Source organism: Pipistrellus hanaki (genome assembly GCF_964339955.1).
Source record: "Pipistrellus hanaki genome assembly, chromosome: 18".
Lineage (NCBI taxonomy): Eukaryota > Metazoa > Chordata > Mammalia > Chiroptera > Vespertilionidae > Pipistrellus > Pipistrellus hanaki.
Genome location: NC_140520.1, coordinates 35,958,817 through 35,965,878, shown reverse-complemented (window position 1 = coordinate 35,965,878; position 7,062 = coordinate 35,958,817). Strand labels below are relative to the sequence as shown.

Here is a 7,062-nt window from a genome sequence, read left to right as displayed (position 1 = left end):
TTAAATGCCTAAAGCAGGATCACAAATGACATGGAAACAGTAAAATGTTAAACCATTGTGACAGTCGTTTATATGCTTTATGACGCATTAAATAGCAAAAAGCAGCTACAGGTCTGAAATACATAATTCTGAAATAGCAATCAGTGTAAATACTTCGTGGCCACGTGTGCAGGGACCATGTGTGTGTGTGTGTGTGTGTGTGAGAGAGATGTGGAAGTGTCTCTGGTTTCTCTCGGGGTCACAGCCACAGGATTGCTGGTGCTGCCACCAGTTGTCACCCATGTTCACAGCGGAGGGCAGTGCTAGCTTCACTCAGGGGTTAGTGACTGTGGAGATGACGTTTCCCCAGCAAGTTCCCAGTTGCCCCTTCCTCTCCCCTAGTCTCTCCTCAGACCCCTTGGGAGCAGTTGATCCTAGAGAAAGAATTCCTGCTCTAGACCAGTGGTCGGCAAACTCATTAGTCAACAGAGCAAGCCAAGTGTCTACAGTGCAACGATTGAAGTTTCTTTGGAGCCGAAAACAGACCTCTGCGCACAGGCCACGAAGTTTCAATCGCACTGTACGTGCGCGCCCACACGTGGTATGTTGTGGAAGAGCCACACTCAAGGGGCTAAAGCTTGTACATCGCATGTGGCTCGCGAGCCGCAGTTTGCCGACCGCTGCTCTAGACCGACTGATTTGCGAAAATCAAATTATCTTATGGCCACTGGCATCCTAAGCTTTGCAATATTTTCTCAGCATTTCCGCCATGCTAAGAACAAGCGCTTAGAGAGGATATAAAATAAAAGGCCATTTTGCAACCAGTGGTGACTGCCTTGGTTGTGGAGAAAGTGAAAACCAATGATTAGAAAGAGGCTTCTGAGTCTGGTGGATTCTGCCGTTTCTGAACTTCCAGGTCTTCACGGGATGTGTGTGAGCTGCAGGGCTCCCGCTTCCATGGTGGGTTTGGTGGTTTTACCTTCCTTCCCATTTTTGACCTAGACCGAGTCATTTCTTCCAAACACGGTTTGGCTTCAGCGCCTTGGGGAAAGGTGGTCCTCTCTGAAATCGGTGTGAATTGGGATATGAACTTTTCCATTCTTCTCCTCCCTGTAGGCCTGAATGCGGGACTAACTGGTGTCACTCCGCTTTGACCTAAAACTGCTCACCTGAGCGGGAGGCAGAGCTCATTCTTGGGAAGCTCCGGTCCGATGTAGAAGAGCAAGCGGCTTGGACATCTTGAAGGTAAAGAGCGTGGTGAGCGCCCATCCCACCCGCGGTTTAATCTCCGTGGCTTGTGCTGTCTTTTCCTGCAGGGTCTCTTATAAGTTAAACCTGCATCTGTTTGTTTATTGTTGTAGCGGTCCTCAGGGCAGAGGGCACGGGGTTAGATGTCAGTGAGAACTGCGGTGCAGTGACCTTACACTTCTCCGTGAGCAGGGATGTGCAGCAGCGGCCTCATGGGGCGGCTTGGGCAGGAGTTACAGCGGGTGTTTGTCCTGTGGCCACTGGTTGGTGTGACTTCGAGGCCTGGGAGCTGCAAAGCCCTGGGCTCCTTAGGGCTCCGCCAGCACTGGCCGAGTTTCTGCTGGTGCTGGGGGCTGAGGATGAACGCCCTTTCCGGGCTCTTCCCCCCCCCCTCCCCCCCCCCCCCCCCCCGCCCCCGCCTGCATATGCAGGGACTCCGCTTATCCGTGTGTGACAGTGTGTGAGCATCACACTGCGGGCCAGAGGACATGCCTGGGGGAGTGGGGAATCAGAGAAAATTCCAAGGGGAACAGGAACATTGGTGCTGAAATGTTACTTTGGGTGGCTGCTATTCTAAAAGCTGAAAGTTATTCTTTTATTTATTTTTGTTATCATTTTTTGTTGTTAATCCTCACCTGAGGATATTTCCATTGCTTTTCAGAGAGAGTGAAGGGAGGGGTGGGAAAAAGAGGGAAGGGGAAGGGAGGAGAAGGGAGGGGAGGGGGAAGGGAGGAGAAGGGAGGGGAGGGGGAAGGGAGGGAGGGAGAAAGAGAGGGAGAGCAAAAGTCATCAACCAAGAGGAGGGAGGGAGGGAGGGCAGGTGGGCGGGCAAAAGTGATCAACCAAGAGGAAGGGAGGGAGGGAGGGAGAAGGGAGGAAAAGAAAAAGAAATGTCAATGTGAGAGAGACACATTGACTGGTTGCCGCCCACACATGCCCCTAGTGGGGGTGGGGAGCCTGCCCACAATCTATGTACGTGCCCTTGACCGTGCCCTTGACCGGGAATCAAACCCATGACCCTTTGGTATTTGGGCTGACACTCGAACCATTTAGCACACTGGCCAGGGCTGAAATTTAATTTTGAATGCTTAAGTTTTGTCAAAACGCTTTAGCTGGTGCATATTTCTTTTTGCTTGCTTAAAGTTTGCTAGCTTCAAGAACGATAGATGAACATTTCCCTTGTGAGTTTGAGAACAAATATTAGTATTTTGTTTGCACCAAGGGTTTCTGTACATGTCCATAGTATAGCTTTGGTTTGTTTTGCCACATGTTGGAAAGCTTGGTTCTTCCGATTGTGTACTTTTTCTGAGAAGAAGCCTTTTAGCAGTTGGCGTGCCAAAATTTAAGGAGCGAGGAATGGAATCCTGAGGCCTGTTAGGCCCACATTCTGAGTTTGATACTATGCCTTTTATGGAGCAATGATCACAGCCTAGAAAAGTTTGTTAAACAGGACATAGTTGTAATAAACTTCTTAAAGCAGGAAAGTGGGAAAGGGTCATTGGAAGAGTTGAAATTGGAATCGTAGCGGTGATTCTGTCCTGGGTCTGGTTAATTTGTGAATTTTTGACTGTGGCAACCTGTAAGGTCTTCTTTTAAAGTTTCCTAAATAATTCGGCCTTAGGACACTCTGGAACTTGGTTCTTCCTTGCAGTTTGAAAACTATCCATTGTGGGCCAAGGGGACTCACTGGTTCACTTCTGACTTGTAAGGACTCTTGTTGAACATTGTTCCTCTTGACAAGAGCCTCCGTGTTCTGTGGATTTACTAGCTCAGTTCAGTATGACCCTGTGCACACAGTAGGCACTTATGACACTGTGCACACAGTAGGCACTCAGTCAAAGGGAATCATGTGGGCTGCATCCAGTTCCCCTCCCCCCTAAAGCATCTGAAAATAGATTTCCTTGCTGAGTGCTTGCCCCGTGGAGTGGAGTTACAGCTGAGAGGGAGGAGCGGTGAATGGTATTCACTTTGTGAATTCAAGAGCGTATCTGGAATTTTCTCTCTCACCTTTACAGTCAGCTCTCAGTTCTCTATACTAATAAAATGTGCATTTTGCAGAAGCAAAATTGTGTTGTTTTTTTCCCTACCTAAGCTCCCAGAAATTTAAAAAGAAGAACAATCCTTTAGCTTGTTCTTAGCATTCCTCCAGTCTCTGGGAATAAACATGCAGTTGGGAGGGGGGAGAGGCACAGGCTTGGAAATACCTGCTGATTGGACAGGATCCCCTTCGTACTCATTCTGTTCACATGGGAGATGACAGCTTCCTCGTAAACTAATGTTCTAGAATAAATAGAAACCTGTCCTCTTAAGATATTCAGTAACAAAGTCATATTGTTGATTTAAAAAATCCACTTAGGAGTTTTTCTTCTTTCCTTTTTCCTTGTCCAGGTGAGGGTCACCTTTGAGCCAGGGGTTCCTGGGCTCCTCTGACTTCTCACCTCCAGGATGAGCACTGCAGTATCGTGACCCTGGGGGTTTGGGTGAGTAGCCTGATGGACGATGCCTCTAGAAAGCACGCCTGGCTTAGACCGGGGGTGTGGGGGGGGGGGGGTGAGTGTGGGGGGCGATGGTGTTGCATTCCCATTTTATTCAGCAGATACTTTCTGAGCAAATGCCATGTGCCAGACACCATGATAAATGCTAGGAATATTGGTCCCTGCTGAGAGGTGAACGTTGCACAGAGGAGCATGTCCTTACAAAACATGGGAAGTGTTGTGAAGGTGAAACGTGTGAAATGGAGGGTGTCGCGGAGATTAGTGGTGCTCAGATGTCCTTCCTCTCTGAAGAAGAAACACTGAGGCTGAGACTCAGCCATTCGGCACAAGTACCTAGACTTAGGTTCTTGTTGGGGTGAGGGAGAAAGGTGTCAAGAATGACTTCGAAATTACTCGCTTGAGCTGGATGGATGAAGGTGCCATCTACTAAAACGTGGAGACTGGAGGAAATGGTTTTGGGAGACAGTATAGAGAGAAGAAGAATTCTTCGATCGATCTTGTTCGGTGTGAGACACTGAGGCGGTGTCAGCTGGCAGTTGTGTGTGTAAGTGCAGGTGGAGAAGTAAGATGGGGTGTGGGCATGGAGAGGATTCACAGAATGAGATGGGGACCCCGGGTAGAGTCCGAGGAACTCTGACTTGTAGAGGCTGGGGAGAGGGGGCAGCAGCCGGAGGGCTGGGTAGGGGGAGGAAACCTAAGGAGTGTGGATTCTGGAAACCAAGAGTCTCCTGGTATGTGAAACGCACCCAGTGGGCCTTCGGAGGGCTGTGGAGGGGCAGGTGTGTGTGGACAGTGCTGAGGAGAGTTTGAGGAAACTCTTGACCAACTGGCAAGTTCCAAGATGGAATAAGGTGAGGTTGGAAAAGTGGCTGTTGTGATCTGTGGGTGGCAGTTGGTTTAAAAGGGTTAAAGGGTGAACGGCAGGTAAGGAAGTAAATGAAAGCTGGTCCTGTCTGCTCTCTGGAGCATCTTGGCTCTGAAGGAGAAGAGGGTGCTAGGGCCGGGTTTTGTTTTGCTTTATTAATTATTTTTTATCTGGATGAGGCTACAACACGTCTGAGCGCTGATGGGAAATATCCAGGAGATGTGGGAGATAGAGGCCATGGCCAAGGAGAGAGTGAGGGCGCTCAGTGAGCTGGGGGGGAGGGGGCGGCCGCCTCTGGGGGACAGCCTTTGGGGAGAGGGGACTCTTGTTTCGGTAACAGAGAAGAAAGAGGGAGGGTGGTGATGTGAATAGGTTGGAAATGAGGTGGTGAGCACTTCCTGCCTGGAGACCTCTCTTCTCCTTCTTGCTTACTGAGCAAGACCATGCGCTAGAAGCGGGGAAGGGAGGAAAGTGAGGGCTGGAGAAGGGAGGGAGTGATGTCAGCACGGAGCTTGCTGGTCGTCCTAGGCTAGCTAGCCTGCGCTGCGCTGTGCCGCTCAGTGCTCCGTGTGGCCCAGCTCGCCGTGTCCCCAGGTCCCGGCTTCGACAGCATTTCGTGGCGGCTGGCTGCCCGCCAGCTCTGCCTCTTACCAGGCTGTGGCCCAGCTTACTTGGGCAGCTCACTTAACATTCCGAGCCTCGGTGTCCTCACCTCTGGGGAGGGAGAGCAGCGGCCCCTGCCTGCTGGGGTGGTTGTGAATGAGTGACAGTGCTTAGCAGAGTGACTAACACATAGTAAATGTTTTAGGAATTATGTAAGAAGAAAAGAGGGAAACATTGTATATATGGATCTAAGGAGTTGGGAGGTGTCTTTCCTAGGAGATGCTCTCTCTCTGGCTATAATTAGCCACTCTGTAGAAGATCTTAGCCAATCCTTAGAAGTAAACAGTTGAGTATAACGTGCAAAGTGCAGATGGAAGAGCTGAAGAGCCTCGTTTTACTCTTTGGAGCCATATGCATGACAAGTTGCTTGGCAGATCCCGCTCAGTGATTGAGGTGTCAGGAAGGCTGATGCTGGGTGACACAAGCCCGCCCCCTGGATCAGGGGTGGAAACCCCTGGGCTTTCCTGGTGCTGGATGACCCACCTGCTTGTGCCAGCCTCTGTGCTGTCCGTCCAGCCATAAAGTGATGGCAGGGAGGTGACTTTGAGCAAAGAGCCCGGTCAGCAAGCACCTGCCCGGGACCGAAAAGCCGTCACACCCGTGTGCTCTGTCCACTCGTCTGTAAAACGCCTGGTGACCGGGTTGGACTAAATTGTGAGAATGAGAAACTGTATGGAGAAGCACTTTGAAAATAATAGTATTTTATGTTCACGGTATCATTAGAAACCGTCTTTGCCAGCGGCTCCTCAGAAATGCCTGACATACTGCGGTGGCTTGGGATCTGGAATGTTTGAGGTCCTTTGGGGAAGACTGCCACACAGGTGCCAGGTGTTTCTGTCGTGCATAAGTCACCGAAGGGTCAGCCACCTTCTGAGCACAGAGAAGTATATAAGCCAGCAGAACTTTAAAGCAAGGTTCTTGTCTTCAAAGAACATGGTGTGTGAGGGGGATGCAGCATACACGTTCAGCAGGACGTTCAGCAGGACGTGATGGAGGGCCGGGACGCGTGGTGCGGACAGAGGCGGCAGGAGGAATCGCAGGAAGGGCCTGTATGGGCGGTAACGGCTTCTCCTTTCCTGAGTAAATGCTTCCTGATGGCTCCTCCATGCAAGATGCATTCATTCGCTGCTTCTGTTTTACCAGCGACGCCTGATGTTTTGTGAGAAGTTACAAAATGGTTTACGACTGTGCGTGTCAAACTTGACAACCACAATCGGTTTTGTAGTCTAAACGGGAAAAAGGAAAAGCTGAAGGTGGAGTGGGGTAAAAGTACGACTTTCCCTGGAATGAAGACCAGCGTGTTTGGAGCTGCTTTCCCCTAAGGTTGACACAGAAATATTCCGTAGCGTTTTATTCCAGTTCTTTTTCCCGGCTTCGTGTAAAGAGCAAGCACATGTAATCGTGGGCCTCGGCACTTCCATAAATTCCTCCCGGTGTCGCAGGTACAACAGCTGGGACTCGTGCACATGCTAAACGACCTAGCAGACACCTCCCACTGGACAGCGATCGTTCTCAGCGCCCAGGCCTGGGGTGTCACTGACTCCCAGCTCCAGTCCCTCCCGAGTCCCGCAGTGCACGAGGCTGTGACACCTGAGCTGCTGCCCACGCCCATGGGTTCCTGAGCCACAAACCTGTGTCTAATAACGTCCTCCTCCTGTCGCCTCCCCATCGGGGAAATATCAGAAAGTGGGGAGGGAGGCGAAGCAGCAGTGGCTGCACAGGCAACTTACTTTCCCAGCTGAAGGGCTTTCTCCTCTGTTCTCTGGCCAGGTGTGGGCATATGTTCTTGACCTTTATGCTTCACATTAGCCT

At 50.6% G+C, this 7,062-nt stretch overlaps 1 long non-coding RNA gene across 1 annotated transcript; it reads left to right on the top strand.

Annotated features, from left to right (window-relative positions):
• The first annotated feature begins 247 nt into the window (after positions 1-247).
• Positions 248-3,708, top strand: LOC311613364. Its single transcript, XR_014793441.1, has 3 exons — positions 248-580; positions 1,096-1,224; positions 3,616-3,708. It is a non-coding gene; the product is annotated as an uncharacterized lncRNA (long non-coding RNA).
• The last annotated feature ends 3,354 nt before the right edge of the window (positions 3,709-7,062 follow it).